At 44.0% G+C, this 20,744-nt stretch overlaps 1 protein-coding gene across 1 annotated transcript in view; it reads left to right on the top strand.

Annotated features, from left to right (window-relative positions):
- LOC115075765 (dual specificity tyrosine-phosphorylation-regulated kinase 1B-like) overlaps positions 1 to 20,744 on the top strand; it is a 232,770-nt gene that overhangs the window by 8,159 nt on the left and 203,867 nt on the right. The window contains exon 2 of the mRNA XM_029576504.1: positions 15,671 to 15,837. The gene's annotated coding sequence lies outside the window, so the exon portion shown is untranslated. The remainder of the gene's footprint in view (positions 1 to 15,670; positions 15,838 to 20,744) is intronic.

The following is a 20,744-nucleotide window of genomic DNA, read 5'->3' as shown; positions in this document are numbered from 1 at the left end:
GCAAACTGTGGGGACTGTGGCCATATGTCCCCAAGAGCACAGCGCCAGCGAGCTGCCCGGATTCAGCAGTTAAAAGCAGTACCATCAGGCTCTTATGCCTCTTCCGAGGCCTCAACAAGATCATCCACAGGCCCAAAGAGGAAAAAAAAGACCCCCTCATCAACAGACCTCTTTTGTTGACCCTCCTGGGGTAAAACACCCACCGCCGATGCCCCGTCAAAAATGGATGCACTGCATGGGGGATGCATCGGTGACACCACAGCCGCATGCCGCATCGACACCATTGACAGACCGACGACCATCATTCCAGATCTCACACGAAGCATCGGCGCACCGATGCAAAGAGAGAATAGCGTCGCAACCACATCGTGCCGATGCACCATCGACATACATCGGCGCAGATATTCTAACTCTGATGCTGCTGACTCTACCGACGCTGCAGATGCAACCGAAGCCTAAGAAGCATACAATGGGTCATAAAAGACCGTCACCTTTACTTGTAGTAGACTCTGACCAAGATATTTCTCCACCAAGGCTCTCAGGCAGCACGTCTTCTTCCTTGGATGTGCTTTCGGGGCTATCTACAGTCTCTCTACACCGCACTATTCCTGGACTTCACCTTCAGAAAGTCGTACAACCTTCACCAATTGTAGCGCGTCCCAGTAGCCCAAGTGCTTCTACACTACTGACCGCGGTACCGCCTCTAGAAGCCCTGCCGCCCACTCCTTCTACTTCGGGGTTAGCTTCACAAGCTATATCCCAAATTACCACAATACTGTCACAATTCTTACAATCTGGAGTAGACACATCAGCCACCACTGCCTATATGTGACATAGAACTCTGCCTTCGACAGTTTATTGTTCCTTTGTAACTCTTGAAGATTAATATATTATGGTTATTATAGTTAATGAAGTTAGCATATTTCCCTTGAATTCCGTTATTTTATTTGTAAAGCCTGTTACTGGTAAATGTAAAGCCTGTTTCTGATATTTGTTCTACTGTTTAAACCGTTATATGTAAAGCCTGTTGCTAATTTATTGTTTCCCTGTAAACCGAAGTGATGTATAACTATACGTACCTCGGTATAAAAGAATCTATAAATAAATAAATATTCCAGCCGTAATACCACTGGTTCCCGGGGCCATCTCCAAAAGACCAACCACAAAGGCCTGCATTGCCAGTGGAAGGTCTCCTAGACTCGTCTTCCTCGGGAGACTCATCCACAGGCTATCCGTCAGACCCAGCTGAGGTACCGCCTAAACCCGCCTCTCCACCAGAAGACCTCACCTATTCCCAATTTTTGGAAAAGGTAGGCTTACTGTAAAATATAGAAACAAAAAAAAATACCAGACCCCCGTCAAGAAATGTTGGGGATCCTGAAAACTTTTGACAATCCCATTGAAACTATAGCACTTCCACAACATTTGGTGCTAAATGCAGTTATGGAGAAAACATGGGATACCCCTCTCTCTACTCCACTGACTGTTATTAATTAGTGAGGTTTGGGTGGACCCTTGGACACTGTGGCAGCTGACCACGCCCACGGGGGGAAGTCCCGTGAGGGGCCACAGGTCAGGCTTAGCTCTTGGACACACAAACACAGATTTATCTTTATTTAGACAGTTTGAGAAGCCACCAGAGGTGGCAGTAGTGAGTAGAAGATGTAGCCCGGCTAGACTAGTATTCCCCAGGCGCTGGAACAGCGGTTCCTCCGGTAGCAGTGCTGTAGTGGAGAGAACTGAATGAGTACAATAGAACATTCACAGAGTCCCAAATATGGAGAAGCCCCGAGGTAGGGAGAGCTGGCCCTCAAGGAGCGAGTACCAGATCCCTGGGAGCAGGGAGACTCGTTGGCAAAGTACTCACACAGCGGTTCCACATAGGAGATGGCACTGGTGCTGGAACGGAGGCAGGCCCTCGAGGAGTGAGTACCTGGTTCCAGGGAGACAGCTCTGAGGAGTGGATGATAGTAGTACTCACTGATGGTGTCTGTAGCGAATTCTTCCAAGTAGAAGAGGAGATAGATGCAGGCAGCGGGTCAGGGAACATGGGCCCTCGAGGAGCGAGTACCAGTTACCTGATAGCAACTTGAAAGAAGCAAAAGAGGCCCCTGAGGAGCGGGTAACCCGTAAGCAGAAAGAGTCCAGTGGAAGTTGGAAAGGCAGAGTAGCTGGGTACAGAGAGCGAATCCCATCCGTAAGAACACACCCTTGGTAACTCAACGGCTAGCAACAAACTGTAGGCTTAAATATCCGGGCAGCGTGACGTCATCACAGGGAGACGCCCCTGAGGAACGCACCAATGAGGAAATAAGAATGAGGGCCGCGTGGCGCATGCGCCCTAAGGTACCTGTAGAACATGGCGGGAGGCAGCGCCCAAGCCGGTCCGGGGATGCCGGAGAGGACGGCAGGTGGGCGCCGCGGCAGCCAGGCGTCCGTGAAGAGCAGGAGGAGCCACCAAAAAGGAAAGGTAGGTGGATTGAAGCCGTCGAGGAGTGATGGTTGCAACATGAAGTCAGGCTAACTGGTCTGTAGTTTCCCGGGTCGCCACTAGAGCCCTTTTTAAATATTGAGGTTATATTAGCCATCTTCCAGTCTTCAGGTACGATGGATGATTTTAATGATAGGTAACACATTTTTACTAATAGATCTGAAATTTCATTTTTAGTTCCTTTAGAACCTTGGAGTGTATACCATCCGGTCCAGGTGATTTGCTACTCTTCAGTTTGTTAGTCAGGCCTACTACATCTACATTTAACTTGCCAACACTTGCCCTGCAAGGGGCTCTGTTCAAATAAATGCTAATGGAACCCACGAGGGAGGAAACTATTAGAAACATAGAAATGACGGCAGAAGAAGACCGAATGGCCCATCCAGTCTGCCCAGCAAGCCTCACACATTTTTTCTCTCATTCTTATCTGTTTCTCTTAGCTCTTTGTTCTATTCCCCTTCCACCCCCACCATTAATGTAGAGAGCAGTGATGGAGCTGCATCCAAGTGAAATATCTAGCTTGATTAGTTAGGGGTAGTAGGGGCAGTAACCGCCGCGATAAGCAAGCTACACCCATGCTTATTTGTTTTTACCCAGATTATGTTATACAGCCCTTATTGGTTGTTTATCTTCTCCCCTGCCGTTGAAGCCGGGAGCTATGCTGGATATGCGTGAAGTATCAGTTTTTTTTCTTCTCCCCTGCCGTTGAAGCAGAGAGCCATGCTGGATATGCATTGAAAGTGAAGTATCAGGCACATTTGGTTTGGGGTAGTAACCGCCGTAACAAGCCAGCTACTCCTCGCTTTGTGATTGCGAATCCTTTTTTTCTTCACCCCTGTCGTTGAAGCTATGCAGGATATGCGTGAAGCATCAGTTTTTTGTTTTTGTTTTTGGTTTTTTTTTTTTTTTCCCCCTGCCGTTGAAGCAGAGAGCTATGCTGGAAATGCGTGATGTATCAGTCTTTCTCCCATGCCGATGAAGCAGAGAACCATGCTGGATATGCATGGAAAGTGAAGTATCAGGCACATTTGGTTTGGGGTAGTAACCGCCGTAACAAGCCAGCTACTCCCCGCTTTTTGAGTGCGAACCCTTTTTCTTCTCCCTTGCCGTTGTAGCAGAGAGCTCTGCTGGATGTGTGAAGTATCAGTTATTCTTCTCCCCTGTCATTGAAGCAGAGAGCTATGCTGTATATGCATTGAAAGTGAAGTATCAGGCATATTTGGTTTGGGGTAGTAACCACCGTAACAAGCCAGCTACTCCCCTCTTTGTGAGTGCAAATCCTTTTTTCCATTACCTCTTGCTGTTGAAGCTTAGAGCGATGTAGGAGTCACAGTAAGCATGTGTATGTTTATTTAATATGGGTATTGTGTCAATAGCCATCATTCTGGCGAGTCACCCACTCTTCATTGGCGGCCTCTTGACTTTATGGATCCGCAGTGTTTATCCCACGCCCCTTTGAAGTCTTTCACAACTTTGATCCCACGCCCCTTTGAAGTCCCACGCCCCTTTGAAGTCTTTCTCGACTTAGTGCTCACAAATGGAGATAGCATCTCAAATGTCCGGGTGTGGGCCCACCTTAGCACCAGTGATCATCAAATGGTATGGTTTGATATTGCAAAAGGGATATGGAGAAGACACAGAAAGACCAGAGTTTTGAATTTAAAAAATATGGACTTTACTGAAATGAGAGAATTCCTGGAGATGGAATTTGAAGACTGGGAGAAAATGGGAGAGGTGGAATAACTGTGGGCCAAACTAAAAGGAGCGATCACAAAGGCAACTAATCTTTACATTAGAAAAGTAAAGAAAAACAAGAGAAATAGGAAACCTATCTGGTTCTCAAAGAAAGTGGCTGATAAAATAAAAAGAACATCATTCAAGAAATATAAAGTATCCCAAAAAGAGGCACACAGGGAAGAATATCTGGTTAAACTAAGAGAGACAAAGAAAGTAGTCAGGAAAGCAAAATGTCTAGTAGAAGAAAGGATTGCCAAAGAGGTAAAGAGAGATGACACAACTTTTTTCAGATACATCAGAGAGAGGTCCGAAGTGGGATAGTGAAACTGAAAGGTGAAAAGGATCAATGTGTGGAAAGTGACCCTGAAAAGGCAGAAATATTAAACAGATACTTAAGTTTGGTGTTCACTAAAGAAGACCCTGGGGAAGGACCATAGCTGGTTAATAAGGCTGTGGATAGGGGTGGATTTGATGAAACCCCATTTATGGAAGAGAATATATGGGAAGAGCTAAGAAAACTGAAAGTGGACAAAGCTATGGAACCTGATGAGATTCATCCGAGGATACTAAGAGAGCTCAGAGATGTGCTGGGGGGTCCACTGAGTGACCTATTAAATAAATCCCTGGAAGCGGGAGTAGTGCCGAGTGACTGGAGAAGAGCGGTGGCGGTCCTGCTTCACAAGAGTGGGAACCGAGAGGAGGCTGGAAATTACAGGCCGGGTAGCCTTACCTCGGTGGAGGGAAAGTTAATGGAGACTGCTGAAAGAAAGGATAGTGAACTACCTACAATATGGTGGCTTGTTTGATCTGCATCAGCACAGCTTCACCAGGAGTAGGTCCTGTCAGATGAATCTGATTGATTTCTTTTATTGGGTGACTAGAGAATTGGATCAGGGAAGAGCGCTCAATGTGATTTTCTTGGATTTTAGTAAAGCCTTCCATACGGTCCCACATAGAAGCTTGGGAGTGAGAGCCAAGGTGGCAGTGTGGATTACAAACTGGTTGATGGATAGAAGACAGAGTGTGATGGTAAACACTCTTAATTGGAGTGCCTCAGGGATCTGTGTGGGGACTGGTTCTCTTCAACGTCTTTGTGAGCAGCATTGCGGAAGGGATAGAAGGTAAAGTTTGTCTATTTGCAGATGATATTAAGATCTGCAACAGAGTTAACATGCTGGAAGGAGTGGAGAGAATGAGACATTTAAGGAAGCTTGAAGAGTTGTCAAAGTTATGGCAACTAGGATTTAATGCCAAGAAGTGCAAGTCATGCATCTGGGATGTTGTAATCCGAAGGAACTGTATGCATTAGGGGGTGAAGCGCTGCTGTGCACAGAACAGGAGATAGAACTTGGGGTAATAGTGTCTAACGATCTAAAGATGGCGAAGCAATGTGACAAGGCGATAGCTAAAGCTAGAAGAATGCTGGGCTGCATAGAGAGAGGAATATCTAGTAAGAGAAAGAAACGGGTAAACCCCTTGTTACAGGTCCCTGGTGAGGTCTCACCTGGAGTACTGTGTTCAGTTCTGGAGACCATGTTTCATAAGGGATAGAGACAGGTTGGAGGCGGTCCAGAGAAGGTTGACCAAAATGGTGGGAGGTCTCCATCAAATGACTTATGAGGAGAGGCTGAAGGACCTAAATATGTATACCCTGGAGGAGAGCAGGAGCAGAGAAGATATGATACAGATTTTCAAATACTTGAAAACTTTTAGTGATGCACAATCAACAGACCTTTTCCACTGGTATGAATCCAATAGAACTAGGGGTCACGAAATGAAACTCCGGAGAGGACGACTCAGAAGCAATGTCAGGAAACATTTCTTCACAGGGAGGGTGGTCGACGTCTGGAATGCCCTGTCAGAGGAGGCGGTGAAGACAAAAATGGTGCAGGATTTCAAAAGGGCATGGGATAAACACTGTGGATCCCTAAAGGCAAGTAGGAGGGGAATAAAGTAAGGCATGGGGGAATCTCGCTGCTGTGGCAGATACTACCCTTAACAAATAGCCTTCAAAATGTGATGCAACTCCATCATTGCTCGCTGCTTCACCGGAAGGGAATTCAGACAACACCGTACATTGAACTGTAGGGTCTGGGAAAACACATAAGCATGGGGGTAACTTGCTCAATGCAGTGGCTACTACCCTTAACCAAAAGTCTGATGCTAAACTTCTGATGCAACTCCAACATTGGACATTGCTCTCTGATTCAATAGTTGGGGGGGAGGAAATTGGACTCAAACAATAACCAACAAGAGCCCTGACCTTGGCAGTCTGAGTAAATAAGTATGGGAAACTGATAACTATGGGAGCTTGCTGGGCAGACTGGGTGGAGGCTGTAGGGTCCTTTTCTGTCATCACGTCTATGTTTCTAATGTCCGGATTTACTAGATTGGAAAGATAGAATGGAGTCTGATAGCGAAGCTCTTTAAAAGTGAGGCACAGAATTTTTAATTGTATATGTGAAATAATCAGTAACCAATGAAGCTTGTGTAACAAAGGGGTAACATGATCAAATTTGTGTTTTACCAAAAATAAGTTTGACCGCTGTATTTTATATTAATTGCAAACAATGATTAGAGTGTTCAGAAAGGCAATGGAAAAGGGCATTACAGTAATCCAGCCTACTAAGAATAAGAGCATGGCACAGAATTCTCATATCGGAAGAGTTTAAAAATAGCTGAAGATGATGTATAACTTGCAGGTAATAAAATGAACGCTGAGCTAAATCTGAAATATGAGGCGTGAAACTTTAAATAAGAATCAAATTTGATACCTCTTTCAGCTGAATTATTGAACCAGTCATTGTAGATAAGGGGAAACCCTTGGAATTCTTCCTAGAAAACCAGATGGCCTCTGATTTATCTGTATTAAGTATTACTAAAACGTCCCTAACTTAATCCAGATTTAGAGAGAGAACATTTAGGAAACTGGTTCTCCCTAAATCCTGATTGTTTTCAGTGAAAAACAAATATTTTATTGAGGTAGTTCACTCGGCACTACTTATTCAATTATTTTCGAAAGAATGGTGAGATTGCATATGGGCCTATAATTGCTCATATTATCAGTATGTAAGAGATTTTTTTTCAAAACTAGTTGAACCTTTGCAGATTTCAGAGCAGAAGGGAAAGTTTGGGAGCTGAGACTATTAACTATGAATGTGAGATAGGGAAATGGGCCTAATTTAGGATTTTTCCAGAAGTTAAATGGTAAAGTATTAAAACAAGATGAAGGCTTCATTTGTTTTAGCAATAATTGGAGACCAGATGAAATTTTATTGAAACTCAAGAGTTTACTGACCATGGTAATGGTTGTTTTATTTGAAAACAAATAGTTAAGAAAAGCAGGAGAGGAGCAATCACCCGCAGAGAAAACATCATTTCTTAGCGTTTAGACAGATGAATCCAGAACCAGTGGGTTATGCACATCTACCAGCAGATGGAGACAGAGCAAAGCTGACATCATAGTATATATACTCCTGCAGTGACATCAGCCTGCCAGTATTCTCTGTCTCGAGCAGATGGTGGACGTGCATCTTCCTACTAGGGCTTGTTTCAAGTTTTAGAAGGAGAAAGAAAGAAGGAAATTTAATTCACCCCGCTCTCCTACAATGATACCAAATGGGCCCTCCCCCAGTTGAAAATTCCTGGGGTGATTTCTATGGTCTCTCGGATGAGTGCCTTGGTCCGACAGCCTTTTTTGTCAGCCGGTATGGACTTAGCTGTTAAAACAGCTGAAAGGCAGTGGGGTGCAAGAAGCAGAGCGTGGCAGTGACTGGTATGCCTCTCCCCTCGCAGCTGCAGACCATCTCTGTACTCAGCTGGGATGGGCTGAGCTCAGGTAAAGCTTAAAAAAACAAAAAAAAACCCCCCAGGAGGAGGATTTTTTAATAGGTTTTTCTCCTTCCTCTGGTCTCCGTGCTTGGCATGCTATTCCTTCCCACCCTCGAGGGAGGTTAAGGGGCGTGGGTAACCTGGCAGGTTGAGCTGCCCTTTTGGGCTAGGCCCTGCTCTTAGGCTTTTCTCTGTGCGTCATGTGGTAGGCAGCGGTGGCATTTTTGCGCGCCTTTTCCTGTGTGTTAGGCTGCCCTATTCAGGACCAGCAGGTGTGACTGGCTGCGCGTCCAGGTTGTGCGTCCAGTTTTAGGCGCTTAGTCGGACGACTGCTTGGGCGTCCAGGTGGTAGCAGTGTCTGTGGGCGCAAGCTTACCTGTTCGCATAATTTGGGCCGCATTGGTTCTGAGCTTGATTTTGGGATGCCTAGCTTTGGGACGCGTATATATTACAGCGTGAATTCAGCCAGATGCACACCTTTCAGTCACCTGTTCAGCATATTGACAGACTGATGGCTTATGGCTAAGAAACCTAAGTGTCTTTCCCTCTGTGTGGCCTGTCATATTTGGGCATCTCAGCCTGGCATGCCCTCTAACTTGTGCCACCGCTGCTTAAAGGCTCAGGGAGAATTACCTTTGTCTGATTTTACTAAGCCTGGTTCTTCCCAGCCTGATGAGGTAAAGCTGGGTAAAGCCATGTCAGGAGGGGTGCTTAACCTTGGAGCTCCCTTAATTGGTTCATCAGTGGGGGAAGGTTACTTAGTGGGCACAGCACAAGTGCCTTGTGGTTTTGCCATGGGTAGAATTTTTTTCAAGGATTGCAATCCTTTCTTCAGGTGCAGTCCTCAGCCCCGACCAATCTTACCAGGTCAGAGTTGCATGTGGTGACCTCTCACTTGCCTGATACTAATGTTAAGCGCCGAAGTACGCCTAGATTGGCAGTAGGTCTTTCCGATAGGAATCTGGATGGAACTGATGATGAGGCCAATCCTGACTCTCTGGAGGATGGGGAAATTCATCTGGGACTGGAACTGTTTACGATTATGTTGTGGTTCTTTCATAGAGATGAGTTACCGGCTCTGATTTCCCAGACATTAAAGCCTCTGCTCTGATTTCCCAGACATTAAAGCTTGGAGCACTAAGGACACTGTTCCCGCTGCTTTCGGCCCCGTTGCCACCTTATCGGGCCGAAAGCCACTCCCCCTGATGTCACCTGTGCAGGGGGTGATACATACTCCAACACATCGATTGGGTAACATACTTGATTTGATATATGTTAATGATTGTGCTAATATGCAGCTAGTAGATCCTCCAACTGTTTCTAATGTCCCCTGGTCTGATCATTCTCTAATTAGCTTTTCTGTGAATTGTTCTATCCTGAAGACAAATGCTTCTTATAATCACTGTAGCCATTCTAAAAGATCATTTATAGACGCAGTTAAACTTAAAGAAGTATTAACTCTAATCCCAGATTCATCAGAAGCTAATCTTAATAGTTAATTTAATGATTAGTCTTCACATATAATTACTTCTCTTGATATCATTGCTCTGATGAAAAATTTTTCATCTTCAAAAAAAAGAACATGTTGGCCCTGGATCACTTCCTCTTTGTTTTCAACTAGACAATTGTTAAGGAAAAATGAGCGTAAATGGACAAAATATCCTTCCCCTGAGAATGCCTCGATATGATCATCATTGGTAAAATATCAGACCGAGACCTTGATTGCCAAAAAAAGAGTACTATTCAAAAAAGTTAAAGTATTTAGAAAATAGTCCCAAAGCACTGTTTGGTTAGATTATGTACTAAATGAAAGATCAGAAGCTTAAAGGAATTGATAATCAATTACCACTCGAAACCTTTGTTCAATATTCCTCTATGAAATCAGAGAACTTATTTTTGCTTTTCAAAAATGTGACACCATGGTTCTCTGACACCCCAACTATCACTCCAATTTGGTCTATCTTTGAGACAGTCTCATCGTTAGAGGTTTTTAATATTGTGTCTCATTTAAATAATACCATTTGTCCTCTACTAAATGTCACTACTACAACTTTTAGAGCTATCTTTGAAGTTATAAAGACCTCAATCTCTTATATAGTGAGCACCTCCTTATTGACTGGTGCAATGCCTAATTTGTTGAAAATTGTGGTGGTCAAACCTCTGTTAAATCCAAATTTAGATGCTAATCCTGCAAATTATAGACCAATGTCTTCACTTCCACTTGTTGCAAAGATAATTGAAGGTGCTGTTCTAAAACAATTTACAGATTTTCTCGAACAATGAAGTTTTGGATCCACACCAATTTGGCTTTTGACAAGGTTTGAGTACGGAGCTTCTTCTTATTTCGCTGACTGACTCTATAAAATGCAGTTTGGATCAGGGACAACAGTTTCTTTTGGTATCTTTAAATATTTCATCTGCTTTTGATTCTGTTGATTACGAGATTTTATTATACCGTCTTTGAGAATATGGTATAACAGGTTCAGTTCTTTCCTGGTTTAAGAGTTATCTTACCGACCGTTACCAATTATTTAGGATTAATCAACAATCGTCTGCTCCCCAGCTGTTAAAAGTGGGGGTCCCACAAGGGTCTGCCTTTTCGGCCATGCTATTTAATGTATATCTCGCCCCCATTACAAAGCTGTTGGCCATCATTACTAATGGATATAAATTTTATGCTGATGACATACAGTTTTATATTAAGGTGCAGAATTCCTGGCAGGAAACTGTAGACTCACTTCAATTTTGTATTGATACTATAAAGCGTTGGTTAAAACAAAATAAATTATCTTTAAATACTAAAAAACCAGAAATTTAATTAATCCATTCTCCACATTCTAAACCTAGTCAAGAGACTATTGTTATAGACAACATTTCATTTTCTATCACTAAGCCTCTTAAGGGTTTAGGTGTTCTACTTGATGCGACCTTTTCCTTCAAGCCACAGGTTAGATCGATCATTAAAACTGGATTTTTTAAACTCCGGTTAATTGCAGGCTTAAGACATCTATTGTTTGATCATGATTTTCTTACAGTCGTTCGATCAATAATGTTTCCACATATAGACTACTATATTAGCCTTCTTATAGGTTTATCTAAGGTGTCTTTGCAGCCTATCCAACTTTTGCTTAATGTTGCTGCTCGGCTTGTTTCTCACACAAAACGGACTGAACACATCTCTCCAATCCTTTGTAAGTTGAATTGGTTACCTGTGTTAGAACGCATTGAATTTAAAATTATTATGACTGTGTTCAAACTTCTTAATTTAGATGTTTCTTACTGGTCAAGTTCACTATTACGCATCTACAAACCAACTAGAGGTTTAAGATCATCTCAATTAAAGTTGCTGGATATTCCTTCTGTGCAGCAAGCACGTTTGTTTTTCACAAGAGAGACATCGTTTTCAATTGTTGCTCCATCTTTATGGGATCTCATCCCTTTTGAATTATGTACCTTGGATAATGTAAAACAATTTAAAAGGTTGTTGAAAGACATTTTGCTCCATTGCACCTTTAGTATATTCTAAAGTATATTAGTATTGCTGATCTCTATACCTCGCTGCCAGGTATGATTTATGACTTAAGAATATAAGAAAGTTCTAAAATCCTAAATTTGGCTTCCAGAACCTCTCTCCCACATTTTCCTATGTCGTTGGTGCCCACATGTACCACGACAGCCGGCTCCTCCCCGGCACTGTCTATAATCCTATCTAGGTGACGCGTGAGGTCTGCCACTTTTGCACCAGGCAGGCAGGTTACCAGGCGGTCCTCACGTCCACCAGCCACCCTGCTATCTACATTTTCTAATAATCGAATCACCAACTATAATGGCCGGCCTAACCCTTCCCTCCTGAGCAGTAGCCCTGGGAGACTTGTCCTCAGTGCGAGAGGACAATACATCACCTGGCGAGCAGATCCTTGCTATAGGATCACTTCCTGCTACACCAGGATGATGTTCTCCTACTGGGAGACCTTTCTGATCCCAGGCAGCACTGGGGCTGCCAGACTGGATTTGGGACTTGGCTACTGTGTCCCTGAAGGTCTCAATGTATCTCTCTGTCTCCCTCAGCTCCTCCAAGTCTGCTACTCTAGCCTCCAGAGATTGGACTCGTTCCCTGAGAGCCAGGAGCTCTTTGCACCGAGTGCATTCTGAATCATCATTAACAGTTTCATGCCTTGCCTTTTGGGCTGGCCACAGAACCCAGGACTTTTTCCAGGGTCATGGTGATGGTAGCGGCAGGCCTTCGCAAAGACAGAATTCTAGTTCACCCTTATCTGGAAGAATGTTTGATTCTGGCCAAGAGCATGGAAGAGAGGCTCTGTGCTTCTTGCAAGGCGGTTTTGTTCCTATATGACCTAGGCTTGGTGGTGAATCTGGCTAAAAGCAATTTTTAGCCATCGCAGACTCTGTAGTATCTTGGGCTTCACTTTAATACAAGGAAAGGCAGAGTATTTCTGCCGGAGACTCGAATCCAAAAGTTGATGGTTTAAGTTCAAACTCTGATGAACGCTGTTTGCACAACTGCGTGGTGTTACCTGCAGATCCTGGGATTGATGGCTGACACATTGGAAATAATTCCCTCTTCAGGTCACATTGCTTTCTCGATGGAACCCTCAGTCGCAGAATTATGTAGCAAGGCTGCTCCTGCCCAGCAGGAGGTAAGGTCTCAGTTGAACTGGTGATTGCAGGCGGATCATCTCAGGAAGGGAGTTTCCCTGGAGATGCTGGATTGGCTGGTGCTTATGACAGACGCAAGCCTTCTAGGCTGGGGGGGGGGGGGGGCTCACTGTCAGGAGTTGATGGTGTAAGGTCGCTGGTATGCAGAAGAGTTCAGTGGAACATCAACAGATTGGAAGCACGGCAGTTCAATTAGCATGGTTGTAGCTCGCCAAGCATTTAGAGGCTTGGGCGGTCTGGATAATGTCCAACATTGCAAAGACGACGGCTTATATCGGTCATCAGAGTTGGAACCAAGAGTCAATAGATGCGCTCATGGGGCAGAGCAATATCTTCTAGGTATATCCGCCTTTCATTTTTCAGAGCCGACTTCATCAGCAGGAGAAATTTGGACCCAGGAGAATGGGAGCTGGCGTATGAAGCCTTGTGAACTGCTGGGGCCTTCTGGATATAAACCTGTTGACAGCCTTCAGTAACACAAAGGTTCCACACTTTTTCAATTGCTGGGCATTGACACTCATTCAGGAGTGGCCACGTGGTGCCCTGCTGGATATGTTTCTGTCCTGGCCTCTGGCAGGATTGTCCAGAAGTTTGCAAGTCAAACCAACATTGTCCTTTTAGTGGCTCTGGATTGGGCTCAGAAGCCGTGGTATGCCTATCGCCAAACACTGCTGGTGTGCAGTCCCCTCAGGCTACTGTCTCGGAAGGATCTGTTGCGACAGGGGCCCATTCTATAAGAGGATCCAGGTTGATTTTGTCTTATGGTTTGGCCATTGAAAGGGCTTGGTTGTTGAAGTGGGGTTATTCGCCGGCTGTGATTTCCACCTTACTTCAGGCCAGGAAGTTTTATACTTCTCTAGCCTATATTAGAGTTTGGAGAGTTTTTGAGGCCTGGTGTTCTAAGCGAGGTGCTCATCCTTTCAAGGTGGATATTCCTTTGATTTTGGAATACTTACAGGATGGCATGCGTAAGGGAATGGCCCTTAATACCTCAAAAGTTCATTGAACAGCTCTTGTTTGTTATAGGGGAGAGTCAGTGGAGGGCTTTGTCTTCCCATCTCGACATGTCCTGTTTCTTGAAGGGAGTTTAAGCATCTTTGCTCCCCTTTATGGCTTCCCGTACCTCTGTGGTACCTTTAATTTGGTCCTGGAGTTCTTGACAGGCCCGACATTTTGGCCATTGCATGCTCTTTCCTTACTTTGAAGAGAGATTTTCTGGTTGGAATCTGTTAGGCACATCTGGTCTCTGAACTACAGGCTCTTTCATGCCAGGAGCCTTTTCTGTGTATGACTCCAGGAGTGATACAGATATGGATGTGCCCTCTTTTTTTGCTAAAGGTGGTTTCAAAGTTTCATTTTTATCAGTCCATTTCCCTGCCCACTGTGAACAGGGACAGAGATGAAAGTGAGTGCTGAGTTTTGCATTCTTTGGACATCAAGACTCATGTGCTGCAGTACTTGGAGATGACTAAATCTAGAAGTATGATCGCCTGTTTGTGTGTTCCATGGTGGCGGTAAACAGGGAAAGCTGGTAATGCAGGCAACGATAGCCCGCTGGGTTAAGGAAGTCATTATGGCTGCCTATATAGCAGCTGAGGTTGCTTTGCCGAAGCAGATAAGACCGCATTCCATGAGGGCTCAGGGGGTATTGTGGGCGGAATTTCATTTGTTGTCACCTGCCGAGATTTGCTGAGCGGCACCGTGATCATCTTTGTACTTCTTTTTCAAGGAGTACTGCTTTGATATTCGGACTAGGGAGGATGCTGCGTTCGTGCAGGCAGTTTTGACTGGACCACTGGTAGCCTGCCACCCTTGTCGGGCTTTCGTACATCCCAATGGTGGGGATTGGGCTGCCAGAATGCAGAGGAAGGAGAAATTACTACTTACCTGATAATTTCCTTTCCTCTAAGGACAGGTCAATCCCTGACCCAGCCTGGGCTGTGGATATTGAAATTATGGTTAGCTTTTTCAGGGTAAGCATTGCAGAGTGTGATTCCTGCTCTTCGATGAAGACTGGTAAGTGGCTTTTCTAGCCCCTTAGTTTAGTGCATATGTTACATCTTTTGTCTGAGTTACGTGTTCCTGTTGGATTGGAAGCATGAGTGGTTTATTGTTAATTTTCAAGAATAATCAGTTTGTCCACAGTTTTTTTTTTTTTTTTTTTTTTTTTTTTCCAGAGAATACTGGTGGACTGATATTGTGGCGGGACTATATAGCCATGATGTCAGCTTTTGCTCTGTCTCCATCTGCTGGCAGAGGTGCATAACCCACTGGTAGGGATTGACCTGCCCTCATTAGAGGAAAGGAAATTATCAGGGAAGTAGTAATTTCTCCTTGCTTATCTGTAATAGATGTTCTCCATAGATAGTAGGACAGAGTCATCATTCACCACTGTGGAGTTGAAGGTTTGCTTTCTATAAAGACTGAGGACACATGGGTGCTGGTGGCTACGCAGCAACCCCCGCTGCATGCTCAGAAGGACCTCAGCTTTTCTCTCTTCGTGCCGTTAGATGATGTTACCCACCTGGTTGGCTGATTTTGTCTTGCTGTCTATGGAGAGCACCTGTTACGTAAGCAACTTTGCTTTCTTTCTGTTCATGACTAGTTGGCACCAGACTGTCATGCAGCGTAAGGCTTGCTCAGTCGGTCTTTTTTCGTGGAATGAGCGCATTTTTCACAGAGAGAAAAAATACTCTTCATGTCAGCCTCAGAGCTTCCTTACACTTTTTTTTTTTTTTAATTTTAAACATTTTCACCTTTAATTTCAATTTAACCTCTTTAAATGATTAAAAAAAAAAAAAGCCTCAGCGTTTAAATAGTGCCTAATATGTAACAGAAGAATATTAATAATAGACCATCATATTGATTATATGTACTATCTAGAACTTGAACATGCATTCCAGATTGCTTAATTTGTTCTTAAATCTTTCTTAGGAACATAGGATCTAGAAGACATTGGCTGCAGAATATTTTCCAGTCTATTTTGAATACAGCATCGACATCAAAACCCAACTCTTTGACTTTGAGACCTTCCACTTCATCTTTGGAAACGTTGGTATTAAATGTTGCCTTCTCTTCTTTGGACTCGAGTGAGAGGGAAGGTAAGGATACCTTTCAAGATACCAATTCTTTGCATGTTCCCTCGGACAAAGTGCCAGGATCGCATGCAAGGCTGAGGGTGAGGGTCTGGGCTTTGGCATCAATGAATTTGACAGCCACTGACAATGAGAATGATGTCGTAGAGGTTTGCCCTCCTTAAGAGCCTGTTGTTGGTTCAAGACAAAATGGTAGAAGCTGTTCGGAAAGATATAATTACTGGGTATATGAATAGACATGGCAAATGGGGAAGAGCCAGCATGGATTTAGCAGTGGGAAGTCTTGCAATATCAGTTTATTAGATTTTTTTTGTAGTTGTAAATGTGGATGAGGACGAGTCTGTTGATTGTATATGAATATCCGGAAGGTATTTGACAAAGATCCCTCATGAGAGAAGACTAAGAAATGAAGAAGTCATGGGATAGGAAGCAATGTCCTATTGTGCATTGGTATCTGGTTTAAATATAGGAAACAGAGCATAGGATTAAGCCATCAGTTTCCCAGTGGGACTACCACAGGGATCTGCAATGTGTCCTATGCTGTTAAACAAATTCACAAATGATCTGGAAAAGGGAGGAACAAGTGAGGTGAATCAAATTATAACACAATTATTCAATGTTGTCAAAACATGAGTGGATTGCGAGAAATTGCAGGAATTTGTGATAGGGCATCTAAATGGCAGATGAAATTTTTTTTTTAATTTATTTATTTATTGAATTTTCAACGTTTCAAATTACATTGAATCAATGAAAAGAAAAAACAGAGAATGTTATAAAACATAGAAAATAATTTTTTTTTTAACATTGTATTAAGGAAATATATAAACAATATAACATTCCCTTATATCATAAGAAAAGGGAGGGGGAGACCCACTACAGAGCGGTTTAATAAGTAAACAACAACCTTTCATAAGTACTTATGCTGGAGGACTGTGTAATGCAGTTATTCTAACTTGAGCTTACACTTCTAAACCCTATATGGAATGAGAGTCTAGATATAAACGCAGTTGATCTATCTCTGTAAAAATATACTTATTATTTTGATATACCAATAAACAACGGCACGGGTATCTTAAGTAGAATTTGGCGCCTCTATTCACAATCTCATTTCTCATTGCAAGGAAAGCTTTTCTTTTCTCCTGTGTTCTCCTCGTTATATCTGGAAAAACGCGAACTTGGAAACCATAAAACAAATCGGATTGCTTTTTAAATGATCTCTTAAGAACTTCATCCTTTTCAGATGTTTGAAGAAAGGTAATGAATACAGCTGCCCTCTCTTCTATTTTAGCTTCTAAAGATTTTTCAAGAAAATCAGTCAAATTGTCTCTAGCGGTAATATTTTCTCCCTTCTTCCTCCTGTTGCAATTTCTCCCCTTTGTCTTTATCTTGTCTTCCTGGCAAGTAATACCATTTCGACAATGATGGCAAAGTCGCTTCTGTAAACGCCAGGATATTTAAGAAGTAGCTTTTAATCAGATCTTTTAATGGCATCCATCTTGTTTTTGGAAAGTTCAGTATTCTTATATTATTTCTCCTCAATTGGTTTTCCAATGAGTCCATCTTCCTTTCTGCATAAGATTCTGATTTTATAAGGTTAACCTGTACCTCTTTAATACTTTCAATCTCTTTCTTTATTTCCAATGTAGCTTTTTCAACAGTTAATACTTTAGTTTCCAAGGTTTTAGTTTTTTCCATGTTCTGTTTCACTACATTAGTTAAATCTATGATGGCCATGTTCATTGTGGTCAGGGCCTTCCAAATTTCTTCAAACGTGATTTTTTCAGGAACTTTTAAAGGATAGTTCAATACTACGTGTATCTCTTTCTTCTCTTCTCCATGATCTAGAAGGCCTTCCTCGCCGAGCTCGGGGCGCCCAACTTCTGCCTCTCCCCCCCTGGAGTCTGAGTCCTCAGTACTCACCGAAGCAGGTGTGGAATCCAAACCTCTTCTCTGGGGGTCCTTCGATTTTTCAAAAGGCATAGTTGGCATCTCCTGCATCTGCTGTCCCGCCCCCGTACCATTCAGGGGTCCATGCGGCCTAGAGGGAGTAGTGGGCTCGCCGGGGCTGAGAGATATTTCTTCAACCAAGGTAAATGACGGCCGCTCACCACCATTTTCACCAGCGGTCACGCTCTCCGGCAAACTCTGCATACCTCGGAACGCTTCCTCGATCCGCGTCTGACGATACGAACTTTCAGGAGTTGAAGCAAGGACCTCACGGATCCTTGCTTTTCGTTTGGTGTGCGGCATAGTAGGAAATTGTAAAGAGGAAAAAGTTTTTCAGCAAAATCAAAGCAAAGACGCGGAGCTCAGGGCGTTTCCGTGCTCACAGTACGGCAGCCATCTTGGGTCCCCCTTCGCTAGTATTCTGAGCCACCGGCAGATGAAATTTTAATGTGGGCAAGTGCAAAATGAGGCACATAGAAAAAGAATCCAAACTATGGGGGTAATTTTCAGAAGGATTTATGTGCACAAATCCTGGTTTATCTATGTAGATTGGCTTTTAAAAATGTTTATCCAGGGTGTGTGCAAGGAAAAGCAAGTTAGCTTACTGTAAATGGTGTATCCATAGATAGCAGGATGAATTAGCCATGCTGTCTGGGACGTCCTCTAGGCAGCCTTGAGGCGGAGCTTTAGCTTTGCTCTGTGCGGCCGCCTGCGTCTTTCTGAACATAAGAACATAAGAAATTGCCATGCTGGGTCAGACCAAGGGTCCATCAAGCCCAGCATCCTGTTTCCAACAGATGCCAAAACCAGGCCATAAGAACCTGGCAATTACCCAAACACTAAGAAGTTCCCATGCTACTGATGCAATTAATAGCAGTGGCTATTCCCTAAGTAAACTTGATTAATAGCCATTAATGGACTTCTCCTCCAAGAACTTATCCAAACCTTTTTTCAACCCAGCTACACTAACTGCACTAACCACATCCTCTGGCAACAAATTCCAGAGCTTTATTGTGCGTTGAGCGGATTAGTGCCCTGTTTCTTCAATCTGTAATGTAGCCGAGAAAAACTTTGAAATGAAAATCTCCCTTCTAGGGTGTCCAGGGAGGAGGGTGGGCTCACATGGCTAATTCATCCTGCTTACTACAGAAACACTGTTTACGGTAAGCAAACTTGCTTTTTTCCGTTGCTAGCAGGGCTGAATTTGCCAGGCTGTTTGGGAGTCCCCAGGTTGCTCTTGCTTGGCACAAGGGCCCCGTGCCCGATACCCTGAATCCACTCTGCAAGCCCAACCCGTCTTACCATGGACAGCCGTGGAGGGTTCTCTCGCCGGTCCCAGCGTTGCGTCTGTTGATGTCTGCTGGTCCAGACAGCAATGGGCAGTGCAGGTGTGTAATGACGAGCATGTGGCAGCCTTGCAGATGTCTGAGTGGCACGTTGTGCAGGTGAACAATTGATGCAGCTACCGCTGGGACCTGAAGTGCCTTTGCTCTGGTTGGAAGAGAGTGGGAGTGCCTAGAGTAGCAGAAATTGCGAAATTCAGCTTGTGATGGTTGTGTTTCAAGCCCGGCAGACCTGGCGCATTCGGGTTGAAGGAAATAAACAGCTGTGAAGTCCTGTGATCCACCTAAGTCCTACGTTCATTGTGGGCAAGTGCCCTTTTCCAGTCCAGGATATGCAACCGGCGCTCTCTTGCATGGTTATGTGGTTTTGGGGAAAAGGTGGGAAGAGTAATGGTCTGATTGAGGTGGAACGCCGAGACCACCTTGAGTAAGAAAGGAAGGATGAGCCAAAGGGTCACTTTATCTGGTGAAACTGTAGGTAGGGAGGGTAATGGACCAGCGCCTGAAATTCCCTGACTCTTCTAGCTGACGTTAAAGCCACTAAGAAAACCACCTTCTGGGTCAAATACTTTGTGAGAACTGTTCATTGGTTCGAATGTAGGCAGCATGAGCAGTTCAAAAACCAGATTCAGGTTCCAGGGCACAGGAGGTTTTGTTACTGGGGGTCTGAGGTGTAGGAGCCTCTCATGAAGCAAGAGACCAACGAGCGTGACGAAATTGGTTGGCCATTGTCGGTGGTGATAGGCTGCTATTGCACTGACATGTACCCGCACCGAGGCTGTCGCCTCATAGACAGTACATTTTCACCTGGCGCACAATCAGACTGTGTAATCTGTTGCCAGATGACAGGATCAAGATGACTAGTACAGCAGGGTTTAAAGAGATTTGGACAAGTTCTGGAGAAAAAGTGCATAATACGTTATTAGACTAGGGAAAACCATTGCTATGGGAAAAGGCTTTAAGATCTAAACATGTATACCCCAGAGGAAAGGTAGGGTAGGCAAGAGATAATAGAAACATTTAAATACCTCCCTGGTTTCCATACACAGGAGGGTGACCTCTTTCAAAGGAAAGAAGGCTTTACAATGAGGGGTCATAGTATGAGGGTGAAAGGGGGCAGACACAGGAATGATCTATGGAAATATTTCTTTGCAGAGATGGTAGTAGGTGCATAGAATATCCTCCCTATAGAGGTGGTGGAGACAAGGTCAGAATCTGAATTCAAGAAGGCATGGGATAAAAACAGAGGTTTTCTGAGGGAGAGAGAGAGATCATAAAACCGAATAGTTGGTGTGGATGGGTAGGCTGGATATGCCAATGGTCTTTTTCTGCTGTCATGTTTCTATGACCTCAGGGTGCCAGCTGGACCTCTCCTCTCTCCCTCATTGAAACTCCCTGAACCGCAGAATCAAACTGCTCAGCTGGGACTCCTTCCAGAGAATTCTGCAGCACGGCAGATCCTGCACACACTGCTAGGCTGCCATGCTTCCCGAGCTCGCTTGATCCAGCCATTGCATCTCTCCCACTTAATTTGGGATTTCTTTTCCCTTGCCACAACCCTTGAAAACTGCTGCCATTGAGGGCTGAAGAACACATAAAGCCGGTCCTACTGTTTTACTTTTT

The sequence above is a fragment of the Rhinatrema bivittatum genome, chromosome 14 (genome assembly GCF_901001135.1).
Source record: "Rhinatrema bivittatum chromosome 14, aRhiBiv1.1, whole genome shotgun sequence".
Lineage (NCBI taxonomy): Eukaryota > Metazoa > Chordata > Amphibia > Gymnophiona > Rhinatrematidae > Rhinatrema > Rhinatrema bivittatum.
Note: the sequence above shows the minus strand (reverse complement) of the source record. Positions and strands in the feature narration are given on the sequence as shown.